This window comes from Dermacentor andersoni, chromosome 11 (assembly GCF_023375885.2).
Source record: "Dermacentor andersoni chromosome 11, qqDerAnde1_hic_scaffold, whole genome shotgun sequence".
Taxonomy (NCBI): Eukaryota; Metazoa; Arthropoda; class Arachnida; order Ixodida; family Ixodidae; genus Dermacentor; species Dermacentor andersoni.
The window spans coordinates 113,174,576-113,190,128 of record NC_092824.1 but is presented as its reverse complement, the minus strand read 5'-3'; the positions used below and the strand labels follow the sequence as shown (position 1 = coordinate 113,190,128).

The 15,553-nt window shown below is 48.3% G+C and overlaps 1 protein-coding gene across 13 annotated transcripts in view; it reads right to left on the bottom strand.

Moving 5' to 3' along the window:
• Positions 1-15,553, bottom strand: part of LOC126539500 (uncharacterized) — a 184,970-nt gene that overhangs the window by 109,385 nt on the left and 60,032 nt on the right. Inside the window, exon 1 of one of the 13 annotated variants that reach the window (XM_055075440.2) lies at positions 8,741-9,283. The exons of the other annotated variants lie outside the window; for them this stretch is intronic. The gene's annotated coding sequence lies outside the window, so the exon portion shown is untranslated. Of the gene's footprint in view, positions 1-8,740; positions 9,284-15,553 lie in introns of those variants that run through there. 13 annotated transcript variants of the gene reach the window in all.

Sequence of the window (15,553 nt, the reverse complement as noted above, 5' to 3'; positions counted from 1 at the left end):
GCCTGGAAGTGTCTCAACCGCCGGTGGTCAATCCCAGCGTAATGCCCATCATCACGTACCGCACCGCCATCACGAACCTAACCGGCAGTATACGTTGGGCAATGTACTGGTGCCACTGCTTCCCATTTTTCTTTAAAAGCCTGAACACGAAGAATAAGCTGCGATGTCAGGGTTTAAGTATGAAATGTCAGGGTTTAAGTATGACGGTGACTCTACGTACCAACTTGTATCTGCAAGCAGTGCGGAGTTGGACAGCGTGAGCCTAACATCAGCACATAAGGAACCACGTTCGCTTAGATTATCGCTCGTAAGAACTGTTTCTTTTTTGGCTGGACGTTCCTTTGTTTTTCGTTGAATTACGACTCTCAGAGGCACGTCTATTGCAAATTGGTGAATACATTGGGCCCAGAATCGGAGTTCGAAGTGGTGCTCATACCTAAAAAGAATTACTCATCAGCACAGAGGTGCTCTCCAGGTCACCTTGAGAGATAACTACTATATTTCAATGAAAACAGTCAATTACGAACAGCTCTCACGCGCGGGCAGCTTTTTTAACGTGTCGACAGCGAGATCATGTGCGTACCACGATTTCAAACCAATGTCATGCGATCGCACCTGCATACAGCTTGTGGTGACAGCTATAGGAATCCCAGTCGCGAAATAAAAATGAATAGTGTTGTGGTTCCTCGCTTGACCGTTCTTATGTCACCGGCCGCCCGGCCGCCCACCGCTGGTAGTCCAGTAGGACCACCGATCAGCTCGTGCCAACTCCACAGGCATCGCCCACTGCACGCAATTAATGAGACGGGGCGTGTAGGCGCGTTTCTTGCAACTACCACAACTGCCCCTCCCGCGGATTCAGTGGGATTTATTGACGGGCGTGGTAAGAAGCAGCATAATACGTGCCTGGCAGACAAGGCGACTGCTGGAAAGCGAGCGGCGTGCAGGATTTTTTGTGTAGTGTGAGAGCAGACAAAGAAATATAGAAACGACGACTCGGAAAGCGGGTAAAGGACGTGGCCATACCATGGAACACGCCGAGACCCTCCAAAACACCCGAACGCATTTAATCGTTGGTCCCGATCTTGGCGAGAAAACGAGGATCGTTGGCGAGAAAATTAAGCACTCCGTGATTACGGGGACGTGAAAGTTATGCGCATTGCATGCGGATCAAAACAACCAAGCTGCCGCGAAGCGGATCGAGAGCGAGACTTTTTACTGAGCTTGTTTGTATAAAGAAGTGTACAGTAGGTGAACTGAAACAGTGCATAAAAAATAACGCGGTAATTAACATGACAACAAGGGCGCGCGGTGGCTAACGAAAAATATGCCTTCGGCTTACAAAAGTCAGCGTGCCCCCTGATAAGATGTTTTTTTTTTTATTGTACTCTGATAGGTGAACCCTTATCCGTATGTGAGAGCTCAACGTGGTTTGTTATGTTGTTTCATGGTTGCTTGAGCCACGCCCTGAAGAGCCTTCGTCAAAGCTGGCTTTACCGCATTACGAAGGCTTATTGGGGAAAGCCCACTTCACGCGTTACCTTCGATTTACGAACGATAGCCATTGATCATATAATGAATGTTAAAACATACAAATAAACAGAAAAAAAGGTTTAACATCGATGTTCTAACAATTTATTCGAGGTACCATAGTTAACCCATCACAGTGGTCGTGGAAACTTTTGACGTACGACTAACAAATGATTGAAACGCAGCAATTGCTGTATTATATCCGTGCATTTCTTTTATTTTTGTGCAATCCAATACAGTGTCACGTAATAATGTATTGCTTTCTATTGTCTTCCGAAATTGAATTTCGGGTTGCAGTTTTCGTTGTTATTTTAATTTCGTTGGCTCAATAATTTCGTTGGTTCAACTGCAGAACAAATATTATCACGTATGTGCTTCCAACGATTTCTGTACTGCACGACCCTGCTGCTGCTGCCTGCTGTTATGGGAGTTTGAATTCCGTCAAGCGGATTGTCACTTTTATTCCCACCTCTTTTATCATAATTTCTGTATTGATGGGAAATAAAGATTATTATTTCAGTGCTGATTACTTGTTAGTTAATATTATGAGAGGTCCCAGCAAAGTGGCTTCCCTTGGGGTCCACTTTCCGTATTTACTTTTGTCGTCTAACATACGTTTCACCGCGTAAGGATAATAAACAACATTTTTATATCTCCCAAAACGAGCTTCAGTAATACCGTTGCTACACGGCAACAATGCGAGATGTCGATTTTGACGGCCATAAAGCATACAAATGCGTTCATTGGCCGGATTTTTAGTGTTTTACGTACGCTTTACTCGTTCTTACGGTAACTAGAATAGGTTCGTCAGATGGGTATCTGCTAGCGGGAACGCGTGTAAATGTTATTTTTCAAACTAAACATTAATTGCACGCTGAAGCTACGTGCCGTTTACTACCCAGTATTGTAAGTATTATCTCCAATGAAAGTTGACTACAGAGGAATCGGGACGAAACACGGGCTCCGTCGAAGACTTGAAGCAAGTTCCTGGCGTACTTTGGCTTTATGGCCCTTGTTCCACGAGACAACACCAACAATTGCCATATGTAAGGATCAGTAGCCTGCCCACAATGGTAAGAAACGAAATGGAGAACTTATTTATAGCGTGCGCTCAGGGCCGATGGCATCCTACGATTGCCAAAAAAATCTACCAATGATGCCCCAAAGACGAGTCAGAAAGCCTTTCGTCGGACAAAGGTTGCCGAAGGCACCCCAAGGCAGCATTAAAGCAGGGTGTTCGGAAGTGGTAGAAGACCACAGGCTGTTGTTGCCTCAACACATGGCTCTCGCAATGCAGTGTGAAGGATCTGCATTTCTTCTTATTCTTCGCTTGTTGTAGTAAATCACAGAGACGACTGCTTCCACTTTGGGATGGGGACCACCGCAACGAGCTTCTATTCATCTTCCCTGTGACCGCCGGGGTCAGCCGACGACACATTGACCACCGGTCTCGAAATTGCAACGGAAAAAGAAAAAGAGGAAACACCGGATGGAGAATCACAATAGCTTAAAAAAAAGGCAAAAAAAAAAGAGAAAGCCCAGGCGAATGCCGGAAGCACGGAAAGGGGCGAAAGCGTGAAAAATCCGAGGACTTCTGAGGTCAAAACATCCTTTTCCTTAGTAGCTCTGGGTTTCGGGCCTCGTTCGTTTCGTCGCACTGCGTGCTGCGCGCAAATGGAAATGAAGGCCGCCGAGGTCGCGTCAAGGGTGCTCACAACACGCCGTACTGAACCGCGCGTCCGTCATGGCTAGTCTTTTAGGAGTCCGTATACTGCTTACCAAAGCAGGGTACACAGCAGCGCGAAAGGAAGATGGAGCACAAGTGATATATATATGAGTTATTGGAAGGAAGGCAATGAGGTCGGCTGAACGACCGCGCTCTTTTTATAGTCTGCTACTCTACCCAGGGGAAGGGGGAAGAGGGACGTTAAAATGTGATGATGACATAGACAAGGGATGCACAACGGCGAAGGCAAGTTCAGCCGTTCATTGATTATCAAGATAGTTCAAGAATGTAACTCGGAAATGTCATCCAGGAAGCCACCCGGATCTAGGTCTTGGCTGGAGTCACTAATTCAAATTCGAGTCTATAAAAAAGGGCGCCAAGAAAGGCTTCACAGTACTTGAAGAGCTGCCATGAGCGGTTGCAGTACGGCGAGCACCTGCACGGCGCTTTTAGCGGCCGGAGTCTGGAGACCGCATAGAACCAAGCGCATCGACTCTGGCAGATGCCTCAGCAATTGCTCAACGTCCTTGTTCTCATTATTTGCATCTCCTCGCTTGCATAAGTAGTGTCGCCGGCTTTACGGAGCACAAGATGACACAAGTTGCAAAATATACGCGCTACACGTTCGATTATTCCTTTCGTGCAGCGGGCTTCGAAAGGATAATAACAAAAGGCAGAAGATAAGCAAGAATAGGAAACAAAAAGCTTAAATTGTTGGGTTTTACGTTCCAAAACTGCGATCACGTTACGAGACACGCCATAGTGTGGGACTCTACACACGAGTGCTTCTTGAATTTTGTCCCCATCGAAACGCTGCCACCGCGGTAGGGATCAAACCGGCGACCTCGAGCACAGCAGGGCTACGCCATAGCTGCCACCACAGTGGGTTGTTGGCGTGCCTTACCAAGTGGCTTAGCACATCGCGTGCGTCGACCACGACTGCGCGACTGGTATGGGACGCGTATGAGCAAAACTGCGTTTCGCTTCGCATATACATGCAAACTGGTTTTTCGCGTTTTTCCTCGCGTTCCGCAAGGACGATTGCAAGTAAAGTCCCCGTAGAGTAAAATATGTAGCGCATTGCCTTCTGGGTGGCCGCAGGTTGCATATCCCTGTCAGATTTTTTTTTTCTACAACGTTTCTTTTCGTGGCTACATCAGTCGGAGGCCGCACGCAACCTCTGGCTCAATGCGAAGGAGCGGAGGCTTGCTTTATGCAAATGATGGCACGGTTTTCCCGTTAGCTCGAAAAAGAAGCAAGAAAGCGTCTTGCAAGGCCGACGCACGAAGAAGTCACAGCAGCTTTTGAAATAAACCGTGCATGGACAAAGCGCAGTAGCGTCAGGGAGAGGTGTAAATATAGCAGAAGCATACATACTAAAGCCGAGGCCGTTGAAATCTCTTGAAAATTGCACAAACGAAAGAAGGGACGTTCACGAACGTGAAGTCAGAGACTGGAATCTTGAAGCTAACGTTAATGAAGAAATATGGGCACCCTTACACCATAAAAATGAATGAGGCTTCACTTTTATCTGTGAAGCTAAGCAACACACGAATACAGCACTGTACAGAAGGCAGCAGAGCGCACACAGCGAACAGGTAAAAACACTATATATGTGATAGCGGCTTTCTTCATTGGAAATTGAATTGATATACGCAATCGCTTGGTTCCGTTGTCACTGCGGTCGCTCAAGGCAACTGCGAAGAACAGAATTTATGGCGGTTTAAAATGTAGCTCCCACCCAGGCAACCGACCCTTTGAGTTCAGCTAAAGCCCTTGAAAGAAAATTTGTGACGTTTCTAAAGCCGAACGCGAACAGTTTGGACATTAGAACAAATGCGATTTGTGGTGACGCACAGAAGAGATAGCTGGAAATCTTTTTCGAGTAAGCCGGTTAGCATCAATAACAAATAGGCGGCGAGGTATCATATGAGAGATAAGGTTAGGGAAATTGCACTTGCAGCTAGCACACTAACACATACCAGGTATACTCGCAGAGCGCGACCTTTGGAAGGCGTAGTTAGCTGTTGACAGTGGCCGAGGTGGCTCAGCGGCTATGGTGGTGTACTTCTTAGCACGATGACGCTAGTTCGACTCCCGGCCGTCCGACCGAGGTGGAATGCAGAAGTGCTCGTTTACCGTATTTTGTGTGCACGTCACACAAGCCCAGATGGTCGAAATTAATTTGGAGCCCTCCCCGACGGGGTCCCTCACTTGCTGTTACAGGACGTTAGAATCCAACGTTTATCAAATTTAGCCTGGTAACTACAAAGCCGACGAACGCCAAGATTAGGCCGGAGATTTTCGTTGAGCGCAAAGAAGCGCTCAACGGAGTGACTTGCGAAAGCCAATAAGGCGGGAACACTTCCCAACATAGACGCATCACAGCGCTGTTCCAGCGGGGAGAGCTTTGCATTCAATTCAGGCTAACACGAGAAACCGCATCCTCGACTTATCGATATGCTGTCGCCCTCATACGGTCAAATGCCGAGAGTCAGCATATAGGAGGCTCAGAAGCGTCCTTGGATAAGCCGTGGATTACCGGATCGACACAACAAATTACTTCGCGGCGCTCACAACGGTGACCTGTGGCGCCACCGGCGAGCTCTACTTTACGAGACTGCCCGCACGACTTGACATGCGCTCTCGATACCTCACGCGTCGTCGCTCCAAGCGATGCTAAACTAATCTCTCTGCGATCGCGGTCATCGCGGTCAGCTGTATTTCTGCACTGTGCTTCTACTCCCCGAAAGAAGTGATTTCTCCTGATGTCCCGTAACCTGACAAGAAATGCGCAGTTCGTCTAACAAACGGGCGAACTATCAACAACGAAAAAGAAAAACAAGAGGGATTTGCACATGCCGTATGCAAATCGTGTATACATTTTGACGTACAGCCTTTCGCGCCCGGCTCCTGGGCGCTAGAGCGAAACGCTTGAGCACTTGCTTTTAGAATGTCTATAACTTACCAACAATTGTCGCTTTGTGGTGGTGAGTAAGTTTCAGCAACATGACCTTTCTTGAACTGCGCTCAATGACTTTTTTTTTTTTTCTAACTGTCGTGCTTAAACTTGGTACGAGGCTCGGAGAGCTGTGCTAGAATTATTCTCAACCACGGGTGTACTAATCTATTCTGTAATGTTCGTGCTCTGCGTTCGATGTGATGCGTTGTGGTGCGCCTTCCTCCTCGGCTTCTCTTTTTTTTTTTTCTTCCCATTTTCAAGTGGGTGGGCCTGATGTCTTTAATTGAAACAACTGCTAGCCCCGATTGTTTTCGCTCTGTGCGGTAACTGTATATGTTAACGTGATTATTAAGTATACTGCTTACGTGCTTAGCGGCCCATTTATTTGAGAATTTAAGGACTACAGCCAGATAGCTTAACAAGTCTACATTTCCTTTGGTCCAATTATGGTCGGCGTGTTTCGAAAGAGATTGCTTGCGAAACTAATTCGCCGATAAAGAAGCGTGGCGTCATGTTCCACTGCATGTCTTTAGCAATTCTAAAAAAAAAAAAAAAATTATGGGGTTTTAGGTGCCAAAACCACTTTCTGATTATGAGGCACGCCGTAGTGGAGGACTCCGGAAATTTCGACCACCTGGGGTTCTTTAACATGCACCTAAATCTAAGTACACGGGTGTTTTCGCATTTCGCCCCCATCGAAATGCGGCCTCCATGGCCGGGATTCGATCCCGCGACCTCGTGCTCAGCAGCCCAACACCATAGCCACTGAGCAACCACGGCGGGTTAGCAATTCTATAGGCACAGTAGCAAAACACCTGTGAAGTTTCTATATATAGTTCAATAGATCCAATAAACGTTCTTGAGGTAAGCCTTTAAGAGAAGGAGAAAGAGAAGATGCTTTAATGAGAGGAAAATCAGGGAGAAAGAATGTATAGAAAATAGGGAGGTTAAGCAGGGGAATTTCTTGTTAGCTAGCCTTCAGTGGGCGATACAAAAAAAGAAAGAAAGAAAAAACATAATGCAGGAAGTTCAACGAAGATGTAGCCGTCTTCGCGATGTTCGTGTACGAATAATGGGCCGTAAATTTTTGTAGTGATAGTGGACGATTGCCAATTTATCAGGGACTGCAAACTGAGGTCAGTGAAGAGGTGAAGCACCAACTGAAGACCAGAATATTCCGAGTTGCTGCCGCGTGTTTTCATAGCTTCAGCTGAATATAACATGCAATAAGAATCATAATCTTGCACGTTCAATGCCCCCAAGCAGTTATACATCAACATACAGAGGGCGCGCGACGACCATGTTGTTTCTCTCGGTAGAGCACATACGGGCTTACTGCTCAGCCGAAGGAGCTGCGACTCTGCAGGGAATAAATTGAGTGGTTCCCCAGTAATGTAAGCGCCATTCCGAAGCAAAAAAGGACGTCGCCGCCATTTGTCAAACCCGAGGGACGATCGTGCGAAGGTCGCACATTCTATGGACGTATCGGCCGACTACTGGATGCATCGCCTGTAAGGTGTACGCCACAGGCTTGAGTTGTGTCTTTCATATTGCTGTGCTCGGGAACAAACAAGACGCTTCCGTATTTTACAAGCGTAACGAGGTCACGTTCTGCGGCGCGTAGAACGTCTGACGTGCAGCCCGGTGTGTTCGCTTGATCGCAGGCTGCGAACGTGATAGGGTTGCCAAGTGTTGCGTTATCTGTCCAATGTTTGACCTACTGTCCATATTTATCGTTCACTTCACTTGTTCGTATTGTCACAATGAATAAGAAGCAAATGCGGAGGCATCCACACATAGAGACAGACAGACAGAGAGTAGGGCAAAAAAAACTGATCACGGTTGCACCTAGCTCACACGTAAGCATCGGGTTCGTGGTGTTAGCAAACATAAACATTGCGTCTGACGATGAGTCGAGCTCACTTCCTTTCCAGCAAAAACAAAAACTCTGCTTAAACAAACGACTTCTGTTTAATCACAGAAGTGGGCGTCGGTTCATGAGAGGGAGTCTCCTTTCAATGTAGAGCAGCGTAACGCTGAAAAACTAAAAAGAAAAGAAGAGCGAAAGAAAGAAGAAGAAAGGAAATATAAAATAGAGATAGGAATGGTGCTACAGAACGTAAGTCTTGAAGTTGAAGAACTCTCTTACTGGTTCAGGTGTTTTTTTTTCTTTAACAGTAAGAAACATCTGTTCTGCTGCGAGAACATCGGTGAATCAAACACTAAACCGACATATTAACGAGAGCAGGCACGAATCTAGTAGTTGTGAGTGGATGACAGCTAAATTCATCGCAAAGGAAAGGTTCAATTCCTTTCTTGGGCTTCAGGCACAAACCTGAGTTCACCTAAACGAATGTACATGGGCGGTATTCAGACATTCCGATCCGTTTGGCTACATACGCCGTTTCTCCAGATGCTCAATAAATCTCATTCCGGGAGTCCTGCGCGACAGACATTACGTTCTCCGCAGGCTGTTTGCCCCTGCAACACAGGCGTATGAGAAGTTAATATAGCATACTCACGTTTGTGAATGACACGTAGACACATCTCCATCTTCTTTAGTTTCTTTTTTCCTTCCTACTATGACACCAAACCCTCACGGGTATTGCAGAGGACGCACACCCGAGGACACTTTTTCGACAAACGGTCACCGCCTCGTTCGTTGGCGGACACGCAAATTACTCAGCGAAAACAACACGTCGGGGAGGATATCCGATCGTTGAGGTCCTTGGCGGTATCGCTTGTATTTAGACGCACCTTGTCAGGCGTATAATCCAACGGAGATTGTGGAAGAGTGGAAGGACAGTTGACTATTTGCTTGTAGGACTCACTCGAAGGAAAGCTCGTAGCTTCGCGAAGGCACGTCTCTTAACGAAGATTTTACTTTCCGGCGAAAGTGACTGCATCGACAGCACGAACTGTCGAAATAGAACGGGTTACTGGATAGCTTCAAAAATACAACTTCGCTTCTGTTTTGAAAGTCAAGCGCACGACGCTTCGTCTTGTCAATCGCGACAACGCTGTCGTAGGTTGCCGTAAGCTGACAACAGTAACGAGGACCCTTCCCAAGCTCCTCACATAATGGGGTGAAAATGCTCGTTGACGAAGAGACACTTGTAACCTCACTCCAGACAACAATAGAAACAGATGAGTAGACGTCAAGATGGGAGGCGGGCTACTGTGGCACTCCTCATGAACGGACTACCGTATACTTCGCTTTACAAGCCACAGCCACATTCCTCACACATCACTAAACTCCGAACGGCTCACGTAGCATCGACGTCACACTCAGGCACAGTCCACCGAAGTGATGCTGCGCGAGATCAGGGACCGCGGTGTTCACGGAACAGCCGAAAAATCGGGACGCACGTAAAAGTGAAGATCCGATATCACTGCGGCCATCGACGCGTCGCGGTCGCCTTGGAGCTTGGAGCAAACGCGCAATCCTTTTCGCAATCCAGTGATACGTGTTTCGACTCGGTAACACTATATACGGCACAGACCGCGATACTGCGAACTCGGTGGGAGATACGCAAGGCACCGAAGGAGTAGAAGTCGCACAATCCGCTCTATACAAACGCACACGTCCACAGGGCTTCACGAAGACGCGTGCGCGTTCGACGCAGCGCTACGGCACAATTCGTACTGCCGCGGGGCCATACACGACACACAGAAAAGAGCGAGGGGTTACACGCCTCGGGGATACACACACATGCCAGCGGCGGCTATCCAGGCAGTGAGTCGGCTCGCCCGGAAAGCAGCATCGCGTGGCACTGCTCGCTTGGCACGGGGGGGCTTAGGAGGAGGCCTGCATCAGGTTGTGGCGGGCCAACCGGTCGTGACGAGTGGAAAGGAGGCCGCAGGGCACGGAAGATATAACAATAACGACAGAGCCGGGCGTCCACCACGCTCAGTGGAATCGCTGCGACCCATCGCAGAGGAAAGTGAAAGAGCTCACGCCTCAGAGCACACCGGTGGGAGAGCGAGGAAGAAGAACGAGGGCGAGGGAGTGACTGGATAGGTGGAAGTGAGTCGGCATCGCCTGTCCATCCCTTCGCTATGCTTTCCTGTCGTCTGCCCGTCAGTCTGTTTGTTGTCTATTCTTTCAGCCCCCACTCATGGCTTGCGGAACGAACGTCTCAACAATTAAACTCAAAGAAAGGGAAAGAGGTAACAACGAACAAACGGTCGAATTGAATGAGGTTAACAAAGATATGCTTCATCAAACAATGTACAAGAGATAATGGAGCAATCAGTTTCGCTTTACATCAACCAAACATTAAATACGGAGAAGAGAGAAAGCGAAAGCCAGTATGGAGAGGGAAGTGGGTTGCGTCCTCAGTGTTTCGCTTTATAAGGCACTTCTGTTTCCTGTTTATGTTGTCTACGGCGTCACCTGTTCAAATGCTTGTTGCTGCTCCTTCTTCATGATCATTATTTCTCTATTACAGAGTTGAAGCTTTCAGCAATAAAACGTAGAGGAAGGGGTCAGGCCGAAATAGAAAGCCAACAACGCTAAAGTAAGATGCCTCCTGGACGACATATTATACGGTAAATGAGGATTAATAGCAGCGGTTGTTTTCTATGACAAGGATATCAAATATATATAAAACATAAACAGTTTTAATCTTTTTCGACTGATCTATTTACAAACTGTGCCCCGCACAGCTGTGGTGCATTGCCCCGAGTTGAGCCACCTGTTGCGTACGAAGCGTTTGCAGCTGAACGATTATTTTCCCCCTTTCCTTTGTGTTTATATGAAAACAGAACAAAACAAAAACACTGCCGCTTTCGAGAAGGTGCTTCCTCTGGTGTTTCGTACTAAGACCACTAGGGGATAATGAGGCGCTGCAATCGCTCAATCACCGCGGAAGTCACGGATATAGTACATGAGCTTCTATGCGTTAGCATGGGTTCGTTCGGAAAGTTTCAGTTTCATTACTGATCTGTAAGGTTCAATTTTTGGCATGCCTAGTTCGCAGCGTTTCTTCAGCGCAACAAAGTGCTTTTCATTCAGAACTAACTCAAATTTTATCAGCTATGACGTTATAACAGTCAGACACCGCTTTTCTTACTACCCGATCTTTATTTCTTCTTTTTAAAAATTGCCAAGTTTTGTTTTCTCTACTGTGTGGTCCGGGAAATAACCAGTCATTTAGGCTTTGAATTTCTTATGCCGCAAGAACTTTTATTTGAGAACTCCTGTGTTGTATTAAGAGAAAGTCAGTGGCCAACAAACCTTATGCTCAACATAATTTTATATATATGCATAGTTTTTTTGTGGACAAGTTAATCAAAGATATTTCTTCTAGGGCAAGTTTATGCTTGGGTTGGGTTTAAGTCATTCCACTAGGCTCCCCGTAAGCAACGTGAAACACAAAGGATTAAAGACAAGACAAGCGCCTAATGATAGGTAACCAGAATGGCGAAAGACGCTCAAAGAGTTTTGGTCGCATTTTTGACGTGGCCTGTCTCGGCGGCAGCGCGTATGCTTTTTGCCGTGTGATAACCATGCTGTTTGTCTCATTTAAGCAGAAAGCTGGCTGCATGCTGCTTTCCAACTCTCCATTTGGACTCCAGATAACGCTACAATACGCACCTACGCACCATACGCACCATTTGGTGTATGATCTTAATACGCGACCACAGAGAACACTTCCAGCCGAGATAGCATCGAGGTGTGATCGCTTAGCTTCCATTTGAATGAATGAATGAATGAATGAATGAATGAATGAATGAGAGAGTGAGATAGTTTAACGAAACAAAGTTGTGAGGTTTGCCTGACGGCAGGCCTAGCACACTAGTCCATATGAATTCGGTGATAAATGAAATGACACAAACAGGACGTACGACACTTAACACACATAACACAATAGACAATATTAAAGCACCTAGCTGAGACCGGCGTCTCTCACAAAAAAATTGAGAATGTCTTCGCAGCGCGGAACGCGTAGAGAAAACATCGGGAAAAAAAGTTGGATGTGGTTGATGATTAACAGGCCAGACGGAAACACAACAAATTGCCCCGACTATACCTCCAACGCTCCCAACGTATATTTTTTTTTTTTTGCAAATCTCACGCAATCAGGCGCCAGCTGCCTCAGATGTACGCAACGATAACGGCGGCACTATACAACGCAAAGATAACGTCACGATGACGACTACTACTGTGGCGCATGACGGCGATGACGTCACGACAACGAAGGTGACGACGTCACAGTGGCAACGACGGCGGACCGACGACAACGGATAACGAAACGCGCGGACGGAAGGAGCGAGTCTTTCGGCTCTTAACCATCGTCGGAGTGGAAATGTGGCGCAACTCAAAAGTTGGCAGGCGATCGGAACTTTTACGCTCGAACGAACTCATTGGAGTGCACACGTGGCAAAGCCGCGACGCGAAGCCGCTGGGCCTCCGAGAGCCGGCACGTTCCAGCCGTCACGCCTTTCGCCTCGCGAATGTGCGACTGCGGGCGGACGTCCGCTCCGCGTGAGGCGCTGTAGATCCGCTGCTGGCTGCCCCTGCAGCGCATACAGCGTCTCGGCGGCCCCAGCGTGACGCCAAGTGACCCCCGCCGAGCTGCGGCCGCCCAGAGACGACGATGCGGGCTGCCTCGCTCAAACGATCGCCGCTGCGCCGACGACGACGACGTCCCGCCGGCGATGGGGTCAAAGCCGTTTCTAATAGCCGCCTGCAGGGGGGGGGCACAGCGTTGCGAAAATAAAGAGGGCACGTCGCCGCCGTCGACGCGGTGCACGTCCAAAACTGCGGAGCGTGCGCGCGCTTTCGCCAATCACGTGATCAGCACGACATCGTGTGTGTGTGTGTGTGCTGGCCTGTAGGTGTCTACGCGTCTGTAATATCCTTGCGGAAACCATGCGGCGCTGCTGAAGCTAGAGCTTATCTTGTTTTATTTTTTTATTGGCAGCTGTGAGGAACGTGCGTCGTATGTAACACAGCGCAACACGGAACAAAGGGTGAAGGTTGACAAACATAGGTTCTTATTATGAAGGCCTGAATATCACATTGTGTTTTTCATCGCTTTCTTGCAGTCAGTTCTTTTTCACCGTTATATTCTCGCTTTTCCCTCCACACGTTTGTATTAGCACCATTCGCTTCAATAAAATTCTGCAGCACGCAAAAATGGGGCGTGTGTTGCTTGGTGTTAAATTTAGTACCTTCCTTATCTCTATAGTCATGTTGGACCTCACAAAATATCACGAATGAAGAAAAAAACTAGGAGGGAGCATTGCGCCACACAATTTACATTTGATATCGACCACGTCGGCCTTCACCGGCGCACGAAAACCGTTGCGGAACTCCCCTTTAACTGCTTCGCCGTGCCATTTACTGTACACAATAGATGTAGGAAACAAAAGTGCGCGAGCGAACAAGAGGAACCTAAGGTACGCCACACGCCAACAGCTTCGACAGTGTCTTTAGCGAAAGCGAAGAGGCTGCTCGTAATGCGTTACGAGAAGAACAACACAAACGTGAACAGGACGAGCCGAAGACAACCTGAAGGCCGAGCTCCAGCGAAAGCAGAGGTCGGAGAGAGAGAGGAACGGTGCGGGGTAAAAAGGCAAGCCCGCTTTCGCTTCTGAATCACGCGGCACAGTTGCATTGCAGCTACAGCGCATCTTCTTCAAGAACGCCAACAGCGCGCGCACACACTCCCTCGCTCTCTTGCGTGTCCGCGTGTGGTTTGGTCTTCAGTGGTTTCCCTTGCAAAGACAACTACCATTAACGGTCGTCCGCGGCGTCCTCCCATCCGAGGGACCACTCCTTCCGAGGTCTCGTTAAGAGCGACCGTTCCTTCGCGCCGTTTACGAGTGAATGGGCGGGCCATCCTTGTTTCTGTTCATTCCGCACAGCACCGTGCGTGCTGCGAGGCCTGCAAAGGATGTCACTGGTGCGTCCCGTGGAGAATGCGGCGCGCCGACTCGTCGTTCGCATTTGCATCACACAACCGTTACCTTACAGCAACTGCTAGCTAATGCTCCGGTGCTTCCCGGACTCGCTTTACCGCTCTCTGCGTCTACTTCGAGAAAGAAGTCTCGATACCCAGGGACGCACCAAGTTCTTTTTTTCTTTGCCATGTGGCAAGAACGAGGAGCTTCACGACGACGACGACGACGACGGCTTGCAAGGTCGAATGAACATGACAAACTCAGCTTGCACCGTCTAACTGCTACAGCAGTAAAACCGGTCACAGGAATCCTGTATATTCATATGTTACACGCTTTGGGATCTGTCTTCAACCTCCAAATTGCAATGACTGTCCTAAGCGTATTATTAGATGATGATTAGACAATTTTCGTTGATTAAAGAACCTCAGCGGTCTCAGGTTTCGCCGAATATACTTCTATTAACGAAGATTTGACACAAAACAGCTTTTATGAGTCCCAGTTACGCGCCACCATCTGCTGACCATAGAGACAACGCCAGGATTACAGCTTCATGAAGTGATCTGCGTTACGAATTGTCATTCTCAATGAACATGTCAAAATACCTAAATCTGTAATTCGTAATGAGTTTATGCTAAACAGCTGACTGCTTGTACTTTACCCACCCGCTCACGCATGTATTGTTAATACTCGCTCGTTTAGACACCAACTCGTACATTTCTCCATCCTACTTACACGTTAATTCGGCCTCGCTCTTCAACTTACTAGCTTCCGGGTTAGCTCAGACAGTAAAGGAACCACTCCGGATATAAATCCAAGTACGCGAGCGCCTTCGCATTTCGCCTCCCACGGAAATGCAGCCGTCAAGGCCGGGATTCGAACGCGCGACCACGTGTTTAGCAGCCCAACGCCATAGTGACTAAGCCACCGCGGCAAGTAACTGACTTGCAATGCATTTCTTGTAAGCCAGCGCAGCGTGTGTGTGCGTCTGCTCGGTCTCGTCCTCTGCGCAGCACGTCTAAATTAAACATCGCTGAAGCGCTAAGTACAGCGTCATTGCCTCTGACGCACGTTTTCAGTGGGCGATTAGCGCTTCCGCGAGACGTGGCCCTGCCCGTGCAGTGCTCGCAGGTAACGGGTACAGAGAGCCACCGCACGGGTTCTCTCTGGGCTGTGCCCGGGCACATCCCCGGCGGGCGAGCGCATAGCGGGTCATACGTGCCGCGTGCACGCTCCACTTCCGGCCGCCGGCTGCCCTTCCAGTGGCAGAGCGGAACCGCGCCAGTGGAGACCGGAAGCGCTCTTGGCCAAGGGCCTTGCCGATGCGCATATTCAGCGCGTCGACGCGGCACTGCCGCCACCACTGTACTACCAGGAAGTGCATATGAGCACGACAAAGCGGGGAAAAAATGAAAAAGAAGGAGCTT